Source organism: Phocoena sinus, chromosome 6, assembly GCF_008692025.1.
Source record: "Phocoena sinus isolate mPhoSin1 chromosome 6, mPhoSin1.pri, whole genome shotgun sequence".
Classification (NCBI taxonomy): domain Eukaryota; kingdom Metazoa; phylum Chordata; class Mammalia; order Artiodactyla; family Phocoenidae; genus Phocoena; species Phocoena sinus.
Window position 1 is genome coordinate 8,845,396 of NC_045768.1, and position 23,171 is coordinate 8,868,566.

Here is a 23,171-nt window from a genome sequence, read left to right on the forward strand (position 1 = left end):
AAAGGCTACATGATATTCCATCTATGTTTAAAATAGCACTGTCCAGGACTTCCCTTGGTGGCGCAGTGGTTAAGAATCTGCCTGCCAATGCAGGGGACACAGGTTCAAGCCCTGGTCTGGGAAGATCCCACGTGCTGCGGAGAAACTAAGCCCGTGCCCCACGACTACTGAGCCTGTGCTCTAGGGCCCACGAGCCACAACTACTGAGACCTCATGCCACAACTACTGAAGCCCGCGCACCTAGAGCCCATGCCCCACAACAAGAGAAGCCACTGCAGTGAGAAGCCCGCACACAGCAACAAAGAGTAGCCCCTGCTCACTGCAACTAGAGAAAGCCCCTGCACAGCAACGGAGACCATAAGTTAATTAATTCATTAATTAATTTTAAAAAATAGCACTGTCCAGTAGAAATATAATGTGAGTCACACAAGCAATTTAAAATTTTCTGGTAGTCACACTGAGAAAAAGAAAATTAAACAAGTGGAGTTAATTTTGCTAATATATTTTACTTAATGCAGTAGGTCCAAAATAATATCAGTTCAACATGGAAACAATATATAGTTATTAATGAGATATTTTACAGTATTTTAAAATATTAAATCTCTGGAATCCAGCGTGTACATTACACTAACATCACATCTCAATTTGGACTAGTCACCTTTCAAGTGCTGAGTAACCACACAGGACCAGTGACCACCGTACTGGATAGCACAGACTTCGACTATAATTTAGCTGTGTGCCTGTTGATGGAACTAGAGATTGAATCCACTTCTTGCTATTATAAGTAATGCTACAATAAACATTCTTATGCTTATCACGTTACACATGCATGTGATTATTTCTGTAGGATAGATTTATAGAAGTGAGGTTTCTAGGTCAGAGAGTTCATGCATTTTGTAGTATAATAGATATAGCTAAATTACCCTCTGATAAGGCTAAACCAATTTATACTTCCACCGACAGTACATAAGAATGATTATTTTCCCACACTCCTGACAAATTGGATGGCATGTGCTTAAAATTTTTTTCATCTCTCTCTGCCTTTTGCATCTGTAAACCAGTTCACTGCATTGCCTCACAGAAGGAGAGATCTGTTTCAAAGCTGCATTTTTTTTATTGGCTACCATTTTCAGCCAGATAGAGGTTGTGTTTGGCTGGGTAGGTAACAGAAAACCCAGCGAACATTGGCTCAAATACATAGGAGTTTATTTTCTCTTGCTAAAAGAAGTCTGGAGAAAGGTGGCTGCTCGTGGTGGTTGACCCAATAATCAATGATGCCTGCAAAGTTCTTTCTGTCTTTCTAATTCAGCATTCTTAGCAGGTAGGCTTTTCCTGCCTCATGGTTACCAGCTAATGGTCACAAGGTGGCTGCCACCACTCCAGACATCATGTCTGTATCCCAGGCAGGGAGGAGGGGGAGGTGGATGGCACTAGCTACCTCTTACCCAGAAGCCACCCAGAATACTTACATGTCATCGGTAAGAACTGAAAGGCTGTCCCAGTTGCAAAGGAGGCTGGGGAAAAGAATAACAGCTTTTTGGCCTATCGTGGAAGGTGGCAAGAGAAAATGGGATTAGCAATGGCTGATTGGTTAGCTAAGAACAGTCCCGCTATACCATCCACCCCCTAAAGATAGGTCTCAGGCTTTAACGTAAAAAATCCAACTCCTGAATCCAGGGCCACCTGTTCCTGGTCCTGGTCATAGTTACCTCTCGCGGCACTCACCAGTCTGGCCTCACCATGCCTAGTTTTTCATTGTAGTGCACTTTGAACCAAAAGCCTTAGGGATCCTTCTGGGCCCTGGTTGTGCCTGGATAAGAGGAGCTTCTGGGAAGAGTGCTTGTGATTGGAAGCTTCTGACCTGGCTCCCGGTGATCCCTGCCTCTGCTCTTTGTGCCCTTATATCACCTCCCCTTGAGTGAGACTTGCTTCTAAGGAAGAGAATATGGTAGAGTGATGAGATGTCACTCCTGTGATTAGGACTGTGACTTGTCTTGTTGGTGGTCTCTCTCCATTGCCTTCTCAGCTTGTACCCTCGGCAAGCTGCCATGTTGGCAAGGCCCATGTGACAAAGAACTGAGGGTGGCCTCTGGCTAACAGCCCATGAAAAACTGAATTCTGCCAAAAACCGCATGAGTGAGCTTGAAAGTAGTCTTCTCCAGTTGAGCCATGAGATAACTACATCCCCAGCCAACACATTTGACTGCAGCCTGTGAGAGACCCTGAGTCAGAAGACCCAGAATTCCAGACCTACAAGAAGCTATGAGATAACAAATGCACTTGTTTCAAGCCCCTAAGTTTTGGGGTAATTTGTTACACAGCAATGCATAGCTTATAGCATGCTGTTGGAAGACTCTCTCCTTGGGAGCAACGAACTCTTATCTCTGTATCAGTTTCTTGTCCTTCAAAACCTCTCCCCTCATCACACAACTGTAGGGTAAGGGCAGCTGTGATTGACAGGCAAAGGTAATTTCCAGGCATTCAGAGAGCCCAGAGCCCTGTGTACACCTTCCCCATCTTTTCACACTTTCCGATGAGTTCCTTGGGACTTCATCTTGGAAGAGAGGCCAGAGATAGAGATACTTCTATTGCTATGTGGACCCACATTTCCATGAGGAGCATCCCTGGCCTCTCTCTGCAACCCTTGATGATTCTGCCCCAAGTGGGGAGGTGAGACTTGATCCAAGCATTTGGGGGCAAGGAACAGAGGGGGCCCCACCCAGCACTTTCTGGGCTCTCTTGACACCATGGGCCTGCAGGGAGAGTGGGTGCTGGTTGCCCACGACAGGGGTGATATAGGCTTCCCCAGAAGGCTCTGCCCCTGCAGGGGGCAGCCTGCAAGCAGAAGGGGCAGTTGAGTTCAGAAGGAGCACAGGGGAGCCCTCTGGGTCACTCATCAGCCCTGCCCTCCAATCCAACATGATGAGTAAAGCAGTTGATATTTGATGGGTCCGTCTCTGTGCCTTATTTCTCATTGGTTCCAAGCTTGGCAGGAAAGAGAGGGGTTCTATTTATCTATCTCGAGTATCAACATATGTATTCAAAATAACTGTGCTTTTAAATGAAGATACAAAACAAGTTTTTCTTGTTTTTGTGGTACGCGGGCATCTCACTGTTGTGGCCTCTCCCGTTGCGGAGCACAGGCTCCGGACGCACAGGCTCAGCGGCCATGGTTCACGGGCTCAGTCGCTCCGCGGCATGTGGGATCTTCCCGGATCGGGGCACAAACCCGTGTCCCCCGCATCGGCAGGCGGACTCTCAACCACTGTGCCACCAGGGAAGCCCACAAAACAAGTTTTGACAGAAAGGAAGGACCAGGCAACTGGGTCATTGTAGGTGGCGGTGGAGGGGTGTTGGGACAGGGGTTGGAGTGTGTGTCTCGGTTGTGCCTTTGCGTCCCCGATATTGGGGTGAGTGTGAGTGAGTGTGTCTACATCTTGGTGTCCCTCTCAGGGACCAAGAACAGTGAATCCTGCGCCTCACCCCCTTCCAGCTCTTGCTTCCCTCTTACGGGCGGATCTCCCGTGGGCCTGGGAGGGTTTTAAGCCCGGGTACGGTCTCTTCCCCACAGAAGCCCAGGACCCCAGTGACACTCTGACCCCACAGCGAGGGTCTCGCTTCTCCAAAGCACCTGCTGGTCAGACCCCACCTGGGACTGCGTGTGGTGGGTGAGAGCAGCACCCCACAAGCTGCACACTGGCCCCTGCTGCTTCCTGACATCCCTGATCTCTGTTCAATGTGTGATTTTTTACGATCGATCTTATATCCGGCACAATCAGATTTATGGCTCCTGCATCTTATGAAATTACACAGATGTTGCTGCTCTGCTTCTCTCCAGAACAGTAAAAGGCAATAACATTCTTGCAGATTTCGACAGCAGGCAATTCAATAAAGGGCCATGTATATTTTATAAGTACAATAAAGACAAGGCTCTCTGCCCGCTCTGCGGCCCGCCAGGGCCTGGCCCTGCACTGGGCGGCCGCCCGTGCCCTCTTCCTGTCTGTTTGTCGATCAGGCCTTTCCCACTGTCACACAGGGGAACGGGGAGATTTATCCTCTTTCTGATCCATTATTTAAGTTTGGCTCCAGGGACCCTGCAATGGGGGCTGTTTAAAATTTAAAGGTGTTTGTGGAACTTAATACTTTCCTTCTCCTGATTTGTACTATAAAATTTTATCTATATTTTTGTTGCCCCATAAAACGTTTCTATCTTATCAGGATGGCTTGTCCTTTTATGGGCAAAACCATAAATATCTGATGAGGTGCGGGTTGGCTGAAGGTCTCACAGAGGAGTCCTGGGAGGAGGCAGGAGGAGAGCATCCTGCCCTGCTCTGCCGTGGACACCCTGCGTGGCTGGAGGGGACAGGGTACCATACCTCTGAGACTCAGTTTCTTCACCTGTAAAGTAAGGAGAAACATAGCACCCAGGGCTATTGTGATTCAGGGAGATGTGGCACCAGTAGTGTTTCCTTGGTACCTGGCACAGCATGTGCAAAGGCCCAGAGGTGGGAATAGTAGAGGAAAGGTCTCCATCTCCAATGCAGGACTGCAAAGTGCCAGGCCGGGCTGGGAGCAAAGGTCTGTGCCAGCTTGGCAGTCACTCAGCCTTGGTGTCCTCATTTATAAGATGGAGACATGGGGCTTCCCTGGTGGCGCAGTGGTTGAGAGTCTGCCTGCCAATGCAGGGGACACGGGTTCGAGCCCTGGTCTGGGAGGATCCCACGTGCCACGGAGCGACTAGGCCCGTGAGCCACAACTACTGAGCCTGCGTGTCTGGAGCCTGTGCTCCGCAACAGGAGAGGCCGCGACAGTGAGAGTGGCCCCCGCTCGCCGCAACTTGAGAAAGCCCTTGCACAGAAACGAAGACCCAGCGCAGCCAAAAATAAATAAATAAATAAATTAAAAAAAAAAAAAAAAAAAAAAAAAAGATGGAGACATGAGGTCCCCATCGCATGAGGTATTGTGTGGATTAATGAGTAATGCCTGCACAATGACTAGCTCAATGCCCCCCACACAGTAAACGCTTCACATTTGGCAGGTGTTGCTGTTGCTGTCATTGTTACAAGGCAGGGCTGGGACTGGGGCGAGGCAGGTGAGGTGCCCAGGGAGCACCTCCTCTAGGAGGTGCACAGGTGCAGGTAGGCACCTGAGAGTGAAGCCGCCTTACATTTTGCACCTTACGTTCCTCCCTTGCCTCACCCTGGCCCTGCTACCTGGGTGATTTTCATTTTGGCTGGTGGGCAGTCATGGCTGATCCAAAGCAGGCCCCCCAGATTAGGGGGGTGGGAGCAGTGTTCCTCTTCAATAGAACTAACACCTCCAAGAGGTCTAGGCGTTCCTGGAAAAAGATTGGACGAATTTTGGTGTTCCCAGGGCCAAGCCAGGCCCATCCCTTTTGTGTGACACTCACTGATACCTGCTTTATGCCAGGTGCTTGCTGGGCCTGGCAGCATCAAAGAGAGGCAAGTATAAGCTCCGCCCTCAAGGGGTGCCTGGTCTAGTGTCGGGGGGGACTGGCACATACTGGCATGGGGGGTTCAGGGACACAAAAGGGGAGGGGCTTCTACCTCTGTAGAGTGGTGGTGAGAGAAGTCAGGAAAGGCTTTTTTTTTTTTCATGGAGGATCCTAGTTCCCTGACCAGGTATCGAACCTGTGCCCCCTGCAGTGGAAGCTCAGAGTCTTCACCACTGGACCTCCAGGGAAGTCCCAGGAAAGGCTTTTTGAAGGGTTCTTTTGAGCTGGAGCAAGAAGGACAGGTAGGAGTTTGCCAGAGCAGAAGGGACACTCCTCCCAAGGAGGAGCATGAACCAAGGTGTGGAGTGTGAAATGCACCAACTGGCAGGTGCCAAGACTGAGGTCAGCATCTAGTGAGGAACCTGTGTCCCCTGAAACTTCTGGAGGTTAAGGTAGAGGCGCAGGTCCTCAGAGAACGGAAGTGTAGACAGGAGTCAGTCAGTGCCTCCCAGAGCCTGAGCCCGCCGTGTCCTGGGGCCACTGGTGGGACGAGGGTCCCTTGAGGTGGGGCAGGTCCCACCACAGAGCCCAGAGCCCAGATCCCAGAGGTGTGAGGCTGGGCAGCCTCACTGCTGCCGGACGGCCTCACTCTTGGCTGGGGCCCCAACAGTCTGACTGGAAGGGTTCCACTGTTTAACGTAGTGGTTCTCAAATTTGGCTTTGTACCAGATTGATACAGACCTTTATCCAGTCCCTTTGGCTCCAAGAACTGGAGGGAGGGAAGCAGGATTGGTCAGAGGGTGAAGCTGAGCTGCGATCTAGTTACAACAGAGACCTCAGCTGATCTCAGCAGGAGCTCTGGAGCTGGGATGATGGCCATTCAGAGTGGCTCCAGGTTGAGGCAAGGAGGCATGTCTTTTACCTCAGCAGCAGGCGGTCATTGGCTGTGGTCCATCCCGTGGGAAGGAGGCAGTCCCATTGGCCAGTGCTGTCAACAGGCAACCCTCCTGGAAGCTGAGTGAGTGAGGATCTTGGCCCCGAGCCTCCAGGACACAGCCTCACCTGTCAGTGGGGATGGCTGGGTGCCCATCACAATAAACCACAGACCAGCCACCTCATTCTCTACTATCAATAAAGCCAGAAAATAACAAGTGTTGGTGAGGATTTGAAGAAGTTTTGGTAAAATAAACATAACATAAACGTTATCATCGTAACCATTTGCAAGTACACAGTTCAGTGGCATGGAGTACATTCATAGTGCAAAAGGGCTGTAGTTGGTAGGAATGTAAAATGGTGCAGCTGCTATGGAAAACAGCCTGGCGGTTCCTCAAAAGGTTAAAAATAGAACTAATCGTATGATCCGGCCATTCTACTTCTGGGTATATACCCAAATGAATTGAAAATAGGGACTCAAAGAGATATCTGTACACTCACGCTCATAGCAGCATTATTCACAACAGCCAAAATGTATAAACAACCCAAGTGTCCATTGATGGACAGACAAAATGGGGAATATATGTATATATTAATAATATATATATATATAAAATAACCTTTAAAAAGAAGGAAATTCTTCCACATGCTACAACATGGATGAACCTTGAGGACATTAGGCTAAGTCACAAATGAACAAACGCTGTATGATTCTGCTTATATGAGGTACCTAGAGTGGTCAAATTCACAGAGACAGAAAGGAGAATGGTGGTTGCCGGGGGCTGGGGAGAGAGAGCGAGGAGAATTGTGGTTTGATGGGTATAGAGTTTCAGTTTTGCAAGATGAAAAGAGTTCCGTAGACGGATGGTGGTAACCCAACAATGTGAGTGTATTTAATGCCATCGAAGTGTACACTTAAAAACGGTTAAGAGGGTAAATTTTATGTTATGTGTATTTTACCACAATTAAAAATTAATTAAGCAACCGAAGTGCCCATCAATAGGTGAGTGGATAAAGAAGTTGTGGTATACATATGCAATGGAATATTACTCAGCCATAAAAAAGAGTGAAATCTTGCCATTCATGACAACATGGATGGACTTAGAGGGTGTTATGCTAAGTGAAATAAGTTAGACAAAGAAAGACAAATATTGCATGATTTCACTTATACGTGGAATCTAAAAAAACAAAACAAATGAACAAACATAACCAAACAGAAGTGGAGTCATAGATACAGAGAATAGACAGGTTGTTGCCAGAAGGGAGGGAGTCGGCGGAGGAGAGAAATAGGTGAGGGAGACTAAGATGTACAAACTTTCAGTTACAAAATAAATGAGTCATGGGTACGAAATGTACAGTATGGGGAATATAGTCAATAATGATATAATACCTTAGTATGGTGACAGATAGTAACTAGACTTATGGTGGTCATTTTGAAGTATATAGAAATTAAAATTTTTTTTATTGGAGTATAGTTACTTTACAATGTTGTATTAGTTCTGCTGTACAGCAAAGTGAATCAGCTATGAGTATACATATATCCCCTCCTTTTTGGATTTCCTTCCCATTTAGGTCACCACAGAGCATTTGAGTAGAGTTCCCTGTACTATGCTTGCTATACAGTAGGTTCTCATGAGTTATCTATTTTATACACAGTAGTGTATATATGTCAGTCCCAATCTCCCAATTCATCTCATCCCCCTGAAGTATACAGAAATAGCAAATCATTATGTTGTGGACCAGTATTGTAGGTCCACTATACTTCAAAAACAAAGAATCAAACAAACAAACAAGCAAACAGAAAAACAGATCAGATTTGTGGTTACCAGCGGCGAGGGGTGGGGGCAGGGAGAATTGGAGGAAGGCAGTTAAAAGGCACAAACTTCCAGACTTCCCTGGTGGCGCAGTGGTTGAGAGTCCGCCTGCCGATGCAGGGGACACGGGTTCGTGCCCCGGTCCAGAAAGATCCCACATGCCACGGAGCTGTTAGGCCCGTGAGCCTGCGCGTCCGGAGCCTGTGCTCCACAACGGGAGAGGCCGCAACAGTGAGAGGCCTGCGTACCACACAAAAAAAAAAGGTACAAACTTCCAGTTACCAGATAAATAAGTACTAGGAATGTAATGTACAATATGAGAAGTATAATTAACACTGCCCTATGTTATACATGAAAGTTGTTAAGAGTAAATCTGAGAGTTCTCACCACCAGGAAAAGAATTGTTTTTCTGCTTCTTTGATTTTGCACCTGTGTGAGACGATGACTGTTCACTAGACTTACTGTGGTGATCATTTATGATGCGTGTAAGTCAAATCATGATGCTGTGTACCTTAAACTTATACAGTGCTGTGCATTAATTACACCTCAATAAAATTGGAAGAAAAATTAGTTAATTAAAAAATAATTCAGACCTGGAGGTTGCAGGAGAAGGAGTGTCCTGGGCATGTCCTCTTCTGGGCAATCCCCCTTCCCAAGCATGTGGTCTCCATGAGAGCAGCTATTTTGTGCAAGGTCATCCTGACCCCTTGAGCTCAGACAATGGCCAAGGACTGGGCTGTTGTGTCCCTTGCGTGCTCAGGGAACCAGGCACTGAGAGTTAGGAATGCAAATGGTTTGTTTGAGAGTCAGGCTGTGAAGGGGGAAAGGAGGAGAGGCCTTTCTCCTACAGCCTTGTGGAGCCACAGTCATGGGCTGGGGCCACCCCAAGGAGAATATGACCTTGGCTCAAAAGCTGAGGCAGACTTAGAGGATTAGCAGCAGGAGGCTGACAGCTAACTACCTTCCTTGCAGGGGCAGCAAGTTCTTCCTTGAAGGGGAGTCTGAGCAGTGCATCTCCACGTCTACACAGCTGTTCACCCAAGCGGAACAGGCAGGCAAAGTCTCTTCTGGGACTTACGATCTTGGACCTACAGACGGTAGAGTGAGGCTCTCTGGACAGCCAGAGATGTGACATAGCCAACTCTGGAACCCTTGGTGGCAGGTGGACTGTCCTGTAGACATATGGCTGAGGGGCAGGGGAGCCAGGTGGTGGTGGGAGAGGAGGGTGAGGCAGGCGTGCAGAGAGAAGAAATGATGAGTTTGGGGAGGAGCCCACAGCACTCAATTGGCTGGTGCCAGCTGTTCAGGCTCAGGCGTACTCTGCCCTTTTCATTGGTGGTTTACCACGTTCTCCTCCAAGATTCCGCCAATAAATCCCCCCTTTTGTTTAACCTAGTAGTTTTACAAAACCAGTGGACCCCAGCGTTTTCATCAGTACAGGGAGGATTTGCTGGGGCTGGAGGAAGAGGAGGACAAAGCACAACAGAAATAAGAGGATAGAGCGGAGGCGTTGGAAGAGCTCTGCTGAGGGCCGCCCTGCTCTTCCATGGGTTGCCCTGCTCTTCCGTGGGTCGTCTCTTGGGATTCATCGTGACCTTATCCAGAGTGTAGCTGGTCCTTCCTGGATTCTGGGGACCGATTAGTGGAGGTGCCGCTGGGACCACACCAGAGACTCCCAAAGTGCTCCCCATCTCAAGCCTTGGTGGGGGGGGGTGTCACACTTTTTTTTTTTTTTTTTTTTGCGGTACACGGGCCTCTCACTGTTGCGCCCTCTCCCGATGCGGAGCACAGGCTCCGGACGCGCAGGCTCAGCGGCCACGGCTCACGGGCCCAGCCGCTCCGCGGCATGTGGGATCTTCCCAGACCGGGGCATGAACCCGTGTCCCCTGCATCGGCAGGTGGACTCTCAACCACTGCGCCACCAGGGAAGCCCAAGGAGGTGGGGGGTCACACTTTTGCTGAATGCTCTTTACCAGTATGCCAAGAAATCTGTTTTTCTGGCAGAGACTAAGCAAGCACTGAAATCTCACCATCTATCATCAAACCCTGGAAATGGTCGGAAAAGATTTATAAAATAAGTTAAGGGACTTCCCTGGTGGCATAGTGGTTAAGAATCCGCCTGTCAATGCAGGGGACACGGGTTCGAGCCCTGGTCCGGGAAGATCCCACATGCTGCGGACCAACTAAGCCCGTGCGCCACAACTCCTGAGCCTGCGCTCTACAGCCCACAAGCCACAACTACTGAGCCCACACGCCACAACTACTGAAGCCCGTGTGCCTAGAGCCCATGCTCTGCAACAAGAGAAGCCACCGCAATGAGAAGCCTGTGCACTGCAATGAAGAGTAGCCCCTGCTCGCTGCAACTAGAGAAAGCCCGTGCACAGCAATGAAGACCCAACGCAACCAGAAACAAATAAATATTTAAAAAATAAAATAAGTTAATTTAAATGGAAGTGTATTTGAATGCAAGGAAGAGAATGTCCTAAGCAACAGAAACGAACAGGAATCCTTAAAGGAAGGAAGCAGATGAAAGCCACACAGGAAGAAGGAGCCAGTTATGGTCACATTACATGTTGGGGGAGCTCCTCAAAGGTGAGCATCAACAAGAGTCACCCAGCACCCGAGGATGCCGGCACTACAGAAGAGCAACAGCCAGCTCAATAGGTGAGGAATGTCACCTAGGAAGCAGATGAGTGAGCAAATGGAAAAGGACTTTGAATTAAGGACATTAGTAGGATCATCAGAGATAAAGGAGAAAATTCCATTCTACAATAATAGGAAGAAGACAAAATAGGCATTTGTGAAAAGGAATCGATTAGTTTGTAAATAAGAACTAGATGACTGTTGATTTTTAAGTTTGCTGAAGCTTTAAATGAATGAGCTGAAATAAAATTTCAGAACACAGCACAGAGAGAAAAAGAGAAGGAAAATATGAAAGAAAAGTTAAGTGACATGGAGACTAGATTCAAAAGTACAAACATCTGTCTACTAGAGTTATAGAAATTGTAAAAGTGATACTCCTGCCCCCAAAGATAAATTACCTACAAAGAAATGAGACTCAAATGGACATCAGACTTCTCATCAGCCCCACTGGATGCAAGAAAAAAGGGTAGGAATGGCTTTAATATACTGATCAGAAATAACTTTGAACCTAGAATTCTATACCATCATTCAAATTTCAGGATGAAAAAATAAATACATAACAAGTACAAGGAAGCAGAAAGGATGCTACTCACAGGCCCTCCTAGAACTAACAAAAGACAAATTCCAGCAAGAAGAAAAGTGAAGCCAGAAGGAAGTTGTGGGCTATACGAAGGAATGGTGAGGCAACATAACACATGTTGTTAATTTTTAACAAGTTATAATAAAACATTATTTTAAATAACAAGCTGGAGGGACTTCCCTGGCTGTCCAGTGGTTGGGACTCCACGCTTCCAATGAGGGGGGCGCAGGTTCCACCCCTGGATGGTGAACTAAGATCCCGCATGCTGTGCGGCACAGCCAAATAAATAAATAAATAAATAAAAATAAATAAACAACAAGCCGGAAACACAATTCAAATCTAAAAGTGTGTGTGGAGAGGAAAATCAGGAAAATGTCAAATTTTTTGCATTTTTTTTCCCTTTAGGTGAATCACATAGACTCTGATTAACTTTAGACATTTAATGAAAACACATATTTAATAATGGGCATCAACAAGTTAAGGGCAAAATAGTTTTTCTTAAGAATAACCATGAAAAGAACAAATATAGAATGTATGACAAACTTGTAGAAAAAAATTTTTGATCAACAACAGAAGAAAAAAAGTGTGTATGAATAATGAAGAAGGCATGTTTATCAGTTATCTTTTGCTGAGTAACAAAACTATCCCAAAATTTAGCGGCTTAAAACAACAACAAAACAGGACATTACTCTTGAGGACATTATGCTAAATGAAATAAGCCAGACACAAAAAGACAAATACTGTCTGATTTCACTTGTATGAGACACATCGAGAGGTCAAATTCATAAACTCAGAAAGTAGAATGGTGGTTGCCAGGGGCTAGGGCAGGGGGGATGGGGAGTTGTTGTTGAACAGGTTTTGCAAGATGAAAAATTTCCAGAGATCTGATATACAGCAAGGTGCATACAGTTAACAGTATTGAACTGCACACTTCAAAAGGGTTAAGATGCTAAAACAAAAACCAAAACTAAACATCAGTTTCTTTGGCTTCTGATTCTGTGGATCAGTGGCTTGGGCTGGGCTCAGTGAGGCAGATCTGCTGACCTGGGCTGGGCCCACTCATGCATCTGCAATCAGCTGCCTTGTTGGCTGGACACTGGCCGGCATAATATGGCTCAGGTGGAACAGTTTCTTGGCTGCTGATGTAGGCCCTCATCCTTCAGCTGGCTAGCCCTGGCTTGTTCTTAGGGCAACTTCGGGAGTTCCCAGAGTGAGTGTCAGGCTCAGAACAATAAAAGTGCTACTCCACTGTGTTCCATTGGTCAAGTAAGTCACAAGATTTCTGCCATCTTATCTTCTGTTCTCCATTTGCCATGCTGTAGTAGCCTGTAAAAATAGGCACAAATTATTTACCTCCCTATTCTTATCCTTATTTTACAGATAGGAAACTGAGGCTCAGAGAGTTTCAGTGATTTGCTCAAGGTCCCACAGCCAGTGGTGAAGAGAGTAAGGACATGGGACTGGAACATAGTCTGTTTCCAAAGCTGGAAAGCAAGATGTGGAAAGTCCACACTACCCATCCTCTGGCCTCTTGAGGTTAAATAGTGCTCCCTTAATTCTTCCTGGCCCCCACGTGGAGTGGGAACACAAAATTCCAGGAGAACTTGACCTTTGTAGGCAGCTGCCTTTTCTTAATGGCCACTTAGTTTCCAAATGGATTCTCTTCAGGAAAATCCCAACTCTGAGTTAGATGAGCCAACTCAGCAAGAAGCTTTTGATTCATACCAAGAATGTGTGGAGTTTTGAGAGGTACAGGACTAGGGGACAGGAGGAGGAAGTCCTGAGAGCCAGGAAAAAAGGAAGAGAGAGAATTAGGAGGGTAAACCAAGATGTGGAAGGAAGGGGATTGAGAAAGAGAAAGAAAGGAAGGAAGGAGGGAAGGAAGATAGAAGTTTAGAAAGAAGAAGAAAAAGAAGCATTTAATTGGAGAGAGAAATTGAGGAAGGAATAAAGTATGAGATGTAAAGACAGAAAACAGAAAAAAATGTCAGAAAGGGAAAGACAATGAGAAACAAAGGCACAGAACTCAAAAACAGCAACAGAGAGAGATGGTATAAGAGCACAGAGTGAACAAAAGAGAAAAACAGCAAGAGAAAGAGGGAGGTGGGTGGGAGGGAGGGAGGGAGAGAGAGGGGGAGAAATTGGGAAGAAAGACAGAAGAAGAAGGAGAGAGTAAAAATGAGAAAGGGCCCAACAGATGGAGACAGAAACTGACAAAAAGGATAGGAGGGGACCAGAGACAGAGGCAGGAGGGAAGACAGAAGAAGAGAGGCAGAGGCAAACTTTGCATATTGAGGATGATTTGCTGTCTGCTGGGAGGCTGCCACCAGCGGGTGGCAGACTCCCCCTCCAGTGGGAACTATCCTCCCCCTCCCGCCATGCCACTGCAGGCAGAACGCTCCCCCCCACCTCCACCCCCCCCACCCCCCCCACCCCCCCCCCGTACCAACTAGAAATCAAAGGCGGAGGTATTTGGTGCAAGTATTCCTCATTCAGAACAGAACCATTAATGTATTCTAAAAAGCTTTTTAGCTGTGGCCTGCTCTGCATGTTATTAATTTCTTTATTACAGATCTTGTTATTTTCAGAGGTCCCCGGGGACCCATTAACAACGGATTTTTATGGGAAAGAAGTCGGTTAAAGTGGTGGGAATAACTGCTCCTCAGCTCTGTGTCAGTAATCGGAGTTGCACCGAGGATAATGTAGACTGTTTTAATTTCCAAAATAGCAACAGTTCAGACATTTAATTGCAGATTTATGCCCTTTTTTCATGCTGCCGAGTGTAAAATATGTGACCAGTAATATATAACGGCTAACCACTGAGCCATGGACTGACCAGGCTGCCACATCTCTCCTGAAAAGGGGAGCACAGAGGAAGGAAGGAAGAAAGGAAGGAAGGAAAGATGGAAAAGTGGAAGGAAAGGAGGGAGAGAGGGGAAAAAAAGAAGACCCTGGGTACGTTTCGCTGAGCTCAAACCACTGTACTGGTTCAGTCCTCCTCACGTCGCCCTCTTTCACATTCTCCAGCTCTGTATGGTAAATTTGAAAACTTCACTTTTCCCTCCCCTTTTTCCTGTTGCCTCAACGACCCCCACAAACATGCTGTGAGCACTGGCTCAGGGAACCACAGGAGACCAAGGGCTCCAGGGTGATAAATTCGGGCCTCCATCACAAGTTCCGCCTCCTTCCCATTCTTCCCTGACCAATGGAATGGACGTAATGAATGCACCAATGAAAACGCACGCAACATTCAATCGCACCAATGAAATCCCCTGGCGCCATTTCTCGCGTGTACCTCCACCCACCTCCCCAGATAAAGGCACTTGTCCCGGGTTCTCGCTCGAGCTCTGCTACCTCGGCGCTCCTCCAGCGTGACACGTCTACCCGTGCAGTGACTTTGTCTCTCGAGGACCTCTGGATATAAGAAACTTTGTTTTCCTGAGCCGCCCCCGTGTCCCCTGTTGTGGCCGCGCCTAACCATCGCCTAAAATGAACCCAGAACAATTTCCTAGCGTGGCAGCTGACATCTTGGAAATCTTTTCCGAGGGAACGCGCGAGCCCCTCCCGTGACGATGGGCGTGTGGTGCCGAGGGGGTCTCAGCACGCCGCTGGGAACCGTTGTGTCTGTGGAGTTGGAAAGCTGCTTGTCCCGGTCAACAGAGGCCACCTCAGCCCAGCAGGCCGTCTGTTTTGGAGCTGCCCATGACCTGCAGGGCACTCCTGCTGCCGAGCGGGGACGGTCATTGGAGTCCGACGCCTTGTCCCCACCCCGCCCCCTCCCGCCCCCTCCCGCCCCCTCGTGACGGGAAGGCACCCAGGGCCTCTGCGGGAGGCAGCTTCCCAGGTGTCTCTCCTCAGCCGACTAACAGGCCCAGCTGGGGATGGCAAAGCCAAGGCGTTCCGTGAGCTGTGGCTTCAGGAAAACAGGTAACTCTGTGTGGAAGGGGGGTGGACCTTGGCATCGCGGCGTGGCCTCCAGAAGTCCCCGCTCGTGGCCCAGTCTGTTTCTCCAAGGCCTGGAGCCGGGGCCCATCCCAGGGTAGCCTGAACACCCTCAGGACCCGGGCCCTCCTGGCCTGCGGGATAGGCCTGCCCTCGCCCACCGGACCGGCCTCCTGGGGCTGCGGGTGCCCTCAGTGCGCCGGTGATGAGGAGGTTTGAAGGGGGATTACTGTCAGGCCCCATCTGGGCCTGCTGTTCTTATGGGACTAGCGGCCTGACAAGCCTTTTGTTTGAAATCCACAGGTAAAAGTAATTCTTTGCTTGTGAGGTAGAATTGATTGTAAGATACTTTGTTAATGTGAGAATAGATTTGGGGGGACAGGACAGAATGCAGGTATCTCTGGTGGTAGCTCTATTCCAGGAAGAGGCCCTCTATCTAAATTCTTTTATGCAGTTAGTGAGGAGGTCAAAGTTTCTTCCTGAGTCTTTTGGGCCTTGATTGTTTTCAGCTGGAAGTAATTTGCATACCAAAGAGACATTTTGGGGTGACAGATTTTGTTCCCCTGCAACCTCATTGTAGTAGTTGCCCTGAATAAAGTCTACCTTACTGTCAAAACAAACAGACAAAAGCTACTTGTCCCTTGGGCATCACCAGCCTCCATTTCTTTTCCAGTCCCTTCTTCCTGGGGGTGCCAGGCCCCAACCACTTAAAACCTTCTAATCTGTAAGCACCAAGAGAGCTAATCAGGCACTAGTTCCCAGGCCTAATACAGTGTCTGGCACATGGTGAAAATTGTTTGAGTGGATGACAAGGGTTTTCATTTTTCTCTTTGGTTCCTGCCATCTTGGCACCCCAGGATGGAGTGTAAGCTCCCTCCATGGACACAGCTGTACCCTCTCTGTGAGCAGGTTACCTACAGCTCCCCAGTGTTCTTGATTTTACACAGTACCAGTTGAAGCAGTTTGTGCCTGGGCTGTGCATGAACTCTCTGCTCTGAGGACTGCCTCTTGACGCCCAGCGGAGGGCCCCCAGCCATGCTTTCCTGTGTGACTTGTGCCCCTAGGCATAGCCACTGGACCAGGCATGGACACATGACCCAAGCTGAGCCAGTCAGAGTCTCTTTTCATGCCATTTGGAGGTTTGACAGCGAATCAGTCTCCATCGATGGCTGAAATGATAACTTGTATATTTGTGAACTGTAGAGCCATTATATTCCCTGTGTTAGAAAACTCTATTGTTAACTTGGTTACGCTATGAACACCTCTCCTAGAATCTCCTTCCAGGGTAGAGTTGACTAAAAGAATTGGGAAGTGGAGGTGAAGTAGCTGCCATTATTGTCTGATGGTCTTTGTGGCTAAAAATGGTGACAGACAGATGCTGAGGCATCCAGTGGGTCCCAGTCTGTCCTCCTCCTTCTTTGCTCCACAGCCTGTGTTTGCTCCCGTTCGCCACGAGCAATTCCAGGTTCACCATGAGATGCTTAGCAGTGGACTCATAGGGGAGGTAGCTACCCAGAGGCAACAGTATCCCATAGACCTCCCTACAAGCCCCACTTGGGAATCCCACTTCAGTGGCTCCATATGCTTGGCCTTGAAGATTCCACCTGAGCCAAAGCTTCAGGCATATTGTTTAGTGACTTTGCCTCTGACCCTCTAATTCCCTCTCTGGACCTGTACTTCCCTAGCTCCGTCCACAGTTGTGTCAGGCCTAATCCCTATAATAAATCCATATCCTATATAACACTCACAGTGGCTTTGCTTCCCTGACTGAGCCCTGACTGATACAGTTATTAGTAGTGGTGATGCTTCCAGGGGAGCAGAACTGTAAGGATGGGAATCTGACATTGGTTCTCTGAGTAGATTTAGAGGCATTAAGGACACAGTTTTCAGGAGTAAAGGGGATACCGGTGGTCCATAGCATGTGCTGGTGAAGCCGTTATTAAATTATCACCTTTAGACCCCTGGAGTCAAGGCCTATAGAAAGTGAGACTGACCAAATAGCTACTGCCAAGGAACATTTCAGTGGCAGTAAAGGGTATTAGGACTGCGAGGTGGATTGGTTGCTTCTTAGTGCACTGGAAAATTTGGATAAAAAAGGTGATGAGCTTAGGGCTTTAAATTCCCAAGTCAAGATTTGGGTCAAGATCCAGAAAGCATTTATGTCTGCCCTGAAAGAAAGCCTTATCTCCTGGAGCTGCAGGTTGAGATTTCTGAAAGCCAAACCCAAAGTCTATTTGTGTGGATGGCTGAAGGACAGTGCCAACTGAATTCACACCTTGGAAGGTCTCTTATTAAAGTTAGAGGGCTTTGACTGAGAAGGAGTGGGACCCTAAAAACTGGGATGGAGACACCTGAGCAGACTCTGATGAAGAGGAGTATGATGAACTCCCAAATCTTACCAGTCTTTTTGCCAGTAGAAGCATCCCATCCTCCCCTTCTGAGGAGGTTACTCTCCTGGTACCTGGAGAAACTCTAGTGGCCTCTTGAGGTGATGTTCTTGTTGGGGAAAGGTGATCTTCCTCAAGACCTGCCCCCCACCTCTCATTGCTTCTAGATCTTTTACTAGACTCAAAACATGGCACGCTTCAGGGGGTCAGGTACAAAGTGTGATCATGAAGAGGCATCATATACACCAAAGAATTGCAAGATGTCTCCAACTTGTATCAATGTAGGATGGACCCAAAGGGTGTTGGCTCATGGTGGAAGGAATATAATGTTGGAGCTGGCTGAATTGATTGATATGAATGTACTAAGGGATTCTAGATTAGTTATGGTAATTTGAGTGGCTTTGTATTGGTCAAGGTTCCCCAGAGAAACAGAAACTTTAGGATATAGATAGATTTAGATAAGAGGAAATTTAGTATAGGAATTGGCTCACCCAGCTATGGAGACACAGAGTCCCACAGTCTGCTGTGTGCAGGCTGGAGAACCAGGAAAACCAGTGGTATAATTCAGTCCAACTCTGAAGGCCTGGGAATCTGGGGGGCCTGATGATGTCAGTCCGCATCTGAGTTCAATAGCCCAAGAACCAAGAGTGCTGAGGTCCAATGGATGTCTCAGCTCAAGCAGAGTGAATTTACCCTTCCTCTGCCTTTTTGTTTTGTTTGGGCCGTAAATAGATCAGATGGTGTCTGCCCACATTGGGGAGGGTTATCTGCTTTACTTAGTTCACCAATTCAAATGTTAATCTCTTCCAAAAATTCCCTCACAGACACACCTAGAAATAATAAATGACCAGCTATCTGGACTTCCCTTAGCCCAGTCAAGCTGACACATAAAATTAACCGTCAGAGGCTGGGGTGGCTAATAGTTTGCTCAGTTCGTTGGTTGAAACCTGGACCCAAATATGAACTCCCCTGAGCCTAAATGAATAAGGCTGAGATTTCAGAACTTCCCAGATATACTATAGAGGGAGGCATCCAAAAGCTTAGGAAAAGCAGAATGCTAGGATGGATTTATTATATAAGACCTGCTCACCTACCCCCTCACTGTGTCTCCTAGGAGGGTCCAGAGGACTGCTCACCAAGACTTTGAGAAATACATTGGTGAGGGGAGTTCCCAGCATTCTGAAGAGCTCTGTAATGTTGATTCTCTGGAGGACAGGAATTACAGTGGGAAATGACACCATGAAACTGAGCTCCTTGAATTCAGTGGGGACGATGGGATCCCAGGGAGGCACTTAACTGACAGAGACAAGGTGGGTGTGACTACCATAATTCAGAATAGTCTGACCTGAAGAATGTTTTAGCTGTGGCTATTTGACTGTGGTGTCCCTAGGATTGAAACAGATGGGCAGCCTACTAAAGTCTTACTTGATTTGTATGAACCAAAAGCTCTAGATCTGGTGAACAGAAGTCTGGCCTGAATCAACACAACAGAGAGCTGCATTCTCCAAACCTGTTCCTAGATTTGAGCCATTTCATACACCCCAAACCCTTCGAATAATGGGGAGACACTTAAGGAAGGAATGCTACACTGACAAAAATGTATACTGTAGCTCTTTTTTATTTTTATTATTATTTTTATTGAAGTATAGTTGATTTACAATGTTGCGTTAGTTTCTGGTGTACAGCAAAGTGATTCAGTGATTATACAGATATAATCTCCCAACCTCCCAATTTATCCCTCACCCCGCCATAACTCTTCTTTAACATACTGGAACTCTACCTCCTAGCATTCCCTAAAGGGACCAGCAGCCATTTACCAGGGTGACTGTGCGTGGGGGAATGGGAAATAGCCAGACTTTTGGGGATCACTGTATGCGAAGGAACCCAAAATGACATTGTGGCCTACCAGCTGTAAAGGGGATTATGGTAATTGGGTGATTAATGGAGTTTTGGCTTGAGTCAGTTTCCATGTGGACTCAGTGGTCTCCAAAACAATGCTGTGGTTATCCACATCATCGTGTCACATCACTTCATCATCCAGTGGAAGTAGTTTATGCTAGATTGGGCTTGATGGGTCTAGAAGGCACAAGTAAGTTGGATGAGTATGTAGCTCTTCTGCTGTTTTGCTTTCTCCCTTTTAGTCTATACCTACATTCTTATGAGAAGTTTCCCAATGACCAGTTAACAGAGGAAGAAAATACTGAGGATTTGAAAATGATTACGCATGACATGCAGGAACCACCTCAAAGTGGACCAGTGTGGCACTAAGGCCCTACTGTGGGGTGGTTCTGAAGAGCAGTGGTGAGACAGAAGCCTTCCAGTGGGCAGTTGAACAGTGCACTTCATTGTTCATCTCGCCTGGGAGGAGAAATGGCAAGAGGCACAGATTTACAGTGATTAATAAAAGTTAACTGCAGGAAGTGGCAAACGGTTTGGCTAGATGGTCGGGGACTTGGAAGTAACAGAATTGGAAAATTGGTGACAAAGAGATCTTGGAAAGAGCTATGTGAATAAACTTCTCCAGACTGTCACACTGTGTGAAGATATTTGTGTCCCATGTAAATGCTCATTAAAGAGCAACCTTAGTAGAGAAGGATCTTTATACTCAGATGGATAAGATGACTCATTCTCTGGATTCCAGTTAGCCTCTTTCCCCAGCCACTTTTGTCCTTGCTCAATGGACTCCTGAACAGAGTAGCAATGGAGCAGGAATGGAGGTTATGCATGGGCTCAGTAACATAGACTTCCACTGAACAAAACTGATTTGGCTACAGTTGCCACTAAGTGCCCAGTCTGCCAACAGCAGAGACCAACACTGAGCCCTTACATGACAGCATTCCTCAGGGGAGCAGCCAGCCGTGTGGTGATAGGGTGGTTACGGTAGACCACTTCCAACATGGAAGGGGCAGCACTTCGTCCTCACTAGAGTAGACACTGGTTGTGGATTGGCCTTCCCTGCTCACAATGCTTCTTTCACAACCACCATTACTGCCTTATCTGCCATCATGGTATACCACACAGCATTGCTTCTGACCAGAGAAGCACTGGTAAGGTAAATAAAGTAAGGTGGCAATAGGCTAATGACGCACGGTATCCGTTGGTCTTATCATGTTCCCCATTACCCTCTAGCAGCTGGCTTGATAAAACAATGAAATGGCCTTTTGGAGACTCAGTTACGACACCAGATGAGTGGTAATACCTGTGGGCCCAAGGCAGAGTCTTCCAGGTTGTGATATATGCTCTGAATCATTGTGACCAATATGTGGTATCATTTATTCCATGAACAGGATTCAAGGTCCTGGAATAAAAGAGTGGACATGGGATTGGTTCCTCTCACTGTTATCCCAATGGTCCAATAACCATTAAGATGGTCATGTGTGGGCTTCCCTGGTGGCACAGTGGTTGAGAGTCCACCTGCCGTTGCAGGGGACACGGGTTCATGCCCCTGTCCGGGAAGCTCCCACATGCCGCGGAGCGGCTGGGCCCGTGAGCCATGGCCGCTGAGCCTGCGCGTCCGGAGCCTGTGCTCCGCATCGGGAGAGGCTGCAACAGTGAGAGGCCCGTGTACCCCAAAAAAAAAAAAAAAAAAAAAAAAAGGTGGTCATGTGGCTTTTGTCCTTTATTCTATTAATATGGTGTATTACATTAGTTGGTTTTCTTATGTTGAACCAACCTTGCACTCCCACAATAAATCCCACTTGGTCATGGTGTATAATCCTTTTTAAGTTGATATTTGCTGGTATTTTTACATGTATATTCATAAGGGATATTGGCCTATAGATTTTTGTGTCTGGTTTTGGTATCAAGATAATACAGGCTTTATAGAATGAGTGGGAAGTGTTTCCTCCTCTTTTATGTTTTGAATGAGTTTGTGAAGGATTTGTGTTAATTATTCTTTAAACACTTGGTAGAATTCACCCGTCAGGCCATCTGGTCCTAGGTTTTTCTCTGCAGAAAGTTTTTGATTACTAATTTAGCCTCTTTACTTGTTACAAGGTCTATTCAGATATTCAGCTTTTTTTAAAAAAGCCCATTTCAGTAGTTTGTGTCTTTTTAGGAGTTTGTCCATTTCATGTAGATTAATTTGTTCATAGTATTCCCTTATAATCCTTTTTATTTCTATAAGTTCAGTGGTACTCTCTCCTCTTTAATTTCCGATTTTAGTAATTTGAGTTTTCTCTGGGAATGGGACTTTGAAGGGGCACCAACCCATTCTGCCCCTTCCAATAGCTGCCAGCCTGCTGGTTTTTACTGTAATTGCAGTGAAAGGGCAACTGCAGAGCCAGGGAGGGGGAGATGAGAATAGTGAAAGTTAAAATGCCATAAAGATTGCTGTTATTACTGATACTCAGCTATTGGTTTTTTTAAAAAAATAATAAATGCTCCCCAGATTGCTACAAGCCTTTGGTTAATTTCCAGAGTTCTGAAAAAGTTGTTCCTGACAATTTTTGCTGGTGTTTTCACTACTTTTATGGAGAAGGGAATTTTCAGACGTCCTTACATTGTCATTTTTGCTGATGTCACCCCTCTTTTTTCTTAGAGGTACATAAAGTAATAGTGTTTCTTACAATTGATGACATCTTAGATTTGATAAAATATTGTTAATTCTTAGCTGTAAAACACAACTAACTACGTAATGGGAGAGTTAAAAGTAAGGTGACACTAAATGCTAGGCAATAAAAATAAATAGATTATGGGCTGATATATTAAATATCTTAGTCCTTATATAATTATGGAAAATGATAGAGATCTTGATTATTAATTCCTGACTTTGTCACATCAATTATTTATGTTAAGATGTAAGGGTAATTATTCAGATAAGGTAAACAGAATATGTAACTTATGAACCAATAAAAGGGAAAAGGAAAATTTAGTGGAAAGTAGGAAAGAAGGAAGGGACAAGGGAAAACAGTGAAGAGACACACAGACACAAAATAGATGTTATAAATAATCTCAAAATAATAATCACAATAAATGTAAATAAATTCACCCATTGAAAGATGGAATTTTTCAGATTGGTTTAAAAATTCAGCTATATATCTTATTTATAAGAGATACACCTAAAGGAATGAAACGGGTTGTAGTAAATGTATAGAGAGACATATACAGTAATAAGTAGATACTAACCAAAAGAAAGCTGGTATAGCAATGTTAATACTAAACAAAATAAACTTTAAAGAGCAATATTAAGAAAAGTGGGTGATAATTAATGATGAAAAGAACAATTTCCCAGGAAAATATAACACTGAACTTTATGTAGCCTAGAAGGCATTAAGCAAAAATAGACAAATCCCCAGTAATACTAGGAGATTTAACACATTTCAGATGGAATAAAAAGAGAGAAAACTAGTAAGGATAAAGAAGATATAGAAGACTAGATAACAGAATTAACAAACAATATAAAGAATTAACAAACA